Genomic DNA, 2,520 nt, shown 5'->3' on the forward strand with positions numbered 1-2,520 from the left:
TGATCCGCCCTCCTCGGCCTCCCAAAGTGCTAGGATTACAGGCGTGAGTCACTGCTCCCAGCCGAAAATGTTTTTAAATTGATAGTGATGACTGACGCACAACTGTGCGAATATACAAAAAGCAAATGAATTGTAATAAAATGTCTTACATGGCTTACACTTACAAAATGGGGAGCAGGGAGTGGAGATAGGTGAAGACAGAGAGGTCAGCAGAGCAAAGCTAAGAATCATTAGGTTAACAAAGGTGGATCGGGAGCCTACCACGTGAAGGCAGCATCAGGGAAGGGGAATCTGTCTGAACAGGGACAGGATCGTTGTGCATGGGCGTGCACGTTCCCACACCAGGGCATCCTATAGAACGGCGAATGGGGGCTGAATTTACCCAGGCTCTGCTTACCAAGCCTGTGCCCACACGGCTGATCCTGCCCCAGGCTGTTTTTAATAACTTTTATTAAATAATAACTTTTAATAACTAAGGCCCCGTGTGGGGTTTGTGGCCCTCCTGCCAAGCTGACTCAGTCCTGCTCTAACAAAGCTATGAGACCACGGTCCTCCCACGTCTGGGTCCATGAGTCTCTGCTAGGGCTGACCGCAGCCGTGGTCCAGGAGTAAACGTGACCCAGGACCGGCCAATCAGAGTGCTCCATCCCCTTGAACACCGGGATTGGTTCAAGGACAGGGATTGGTTCAAAGACAAACATGTGACCTAAAATGATCCAATAAGATTCTCTTTCCCAAGAATTTGAATCTTGAATGAAGTGACCCCGTGCTGGAAAGTGACTGCAGCTATTTCATCATGATGGTGAAGCTGTGGCGAGAGTCCTACCAGGCCCTGCCTCCCAGTCCCCCATCCAGCTGTGGCAGTTCAGTGGTTCAGCAGTTCCTCCAACACACTGATCCACCCCACAACCTTGCCATGAAGCCTGTGTTTTCTGCCTGTGTTGCTCTCTCTCACTTGCAACCACACACTGGCCCCTGCAAGAGCTGTATGATCTAGCGAGGGCCCTCCCCAGCCAAGCACCCCCTGAGCCCAGCCTCCAGAAGGTTCCTCTTCACAGTCCACAAGGTCTTTGTCTCTATGTGCTTCTCGGTACATACAAGGTCAATAGCAGCTTTTTAGAGGTAACTCCATCAACTGGCCAGGAAACCCTTCCCAGGCTTCCTCTCCAGCTTCTTGAGGTTAATCTGACCCCAAAGGAGAGGCAGTGGGTGCCAGAAGCAGATGCTGCTGGGTGCCAGGACACTCATGGACTGTGGGACTTTGGGCAGGGTGTCACCCCTCTCAGGCCCCCTGTTTCCAAATTAGAGAAATGAGAGGGTCAGAGTGGACCCAACAGCTCCCATTTACAGAAGCAGAAAGGGGTGGGATGGCAGAATGTTTAGGAACGTGGAGGCTGCCTGCTTAGAATCCCAGCTCTGCCCCTAACTGCCCCTCCGCCTCAGCTTCCTCCTCCATAAATTAGGAACAGAAATAGGACCCGCCTCCTTGGGTTGTTCTGAGGATCAAATAATTTAACATTTGTGAAGTGCTTAGAACACTGGCTGGCAGGGGGAAAAGCTCGACGAATGTGAGCTGTTAATAATATTACATTACATTGTATATGGACTGCATATACATCATATCTTTTACATATCGCAAAGACCTGGGAAGTCAATTCTGTTATCGCTATTTTATATATGAGAGAACAGCTTGGAGATGTAAAGGGACTTACCCAAGGTCACATAGGTGGGAAAGGGAGGACCCTGGATCCATACCCAGGGTTGCCTGACTCAAATAAGCCTGCGAGCTTGACTATTTGCCCTTCCTGCTCTGATGTTCTCAACCACTGTTTCCCATTGTGTTACCAGTAACAGGACATAAGAAGACATTAAGTCATATGTGGATCTTTTGTTTTATGATATTATTCATTTATTTTCATGCTTACCTTCTGTTCACGGCAAGTGAATGCAGGCTTTTCATTTACTCAAATGTATTTAAGTAAAAAAGGAAGTCCCTTAGGCTGGCACAGTGGCACATTCCTGTAGTCTCAGCTACTAGGGAGGCTGAGGCAAGACGATCTCTTGAGCCCAGGAGTTTGACTTCAGCCTGGACAACATGGCAAGACCCCATCTCTTTATTTAAAAAATAAATAAAATAGTTCTTTCATCAAAAAGGAAGGATGGTAGATGTTAGTCCAGACTGCACCATTTTGTAAGCCCCCCACCATTTCGCAGACCTTGGGTCAAAGTGAAACATTCCATGGGGGTTCAGGCCATGAGAAACAGCCTGCTTCTTATCATATTCTGCTGAGAGAAAGTTCAAGGAAAACCACATTCTGCTGGAACAAGGGCCAGAACCACCCATCCTGGGAACACATAATCAACATTTTCCCAGGAATCAGGCCATGCCCCCACATTCCAGACTCTTCCCCGTAGGCCTATAATTGCCCCCACCTGTAAGCAGTGGTGGGCACTGACATTAAGTTGAACCCCCACCTCTGCAGGTTTATGCTGGACATAAATGCCTGCATTTGCTGTTGA

The sequence above is a fragment of the Mandrillus leucophaeus genome, unplaced genomic scaffold (genome assembly GCF_000951045.1).
Source record: "Mandrillus leucophaeus isolate KB7577 unplaced genomic scaffold, Mleu.le_1.0 Scaffold24, whole genome shotgun sequence".
Taxonomy (NCBI): domain Eukaryota; kingdom Metazoa; phylum Chordata; class Mammalia; order Primates; family Cercopithecidae; genus Mandrillus; species Mandrillus leucophaeus.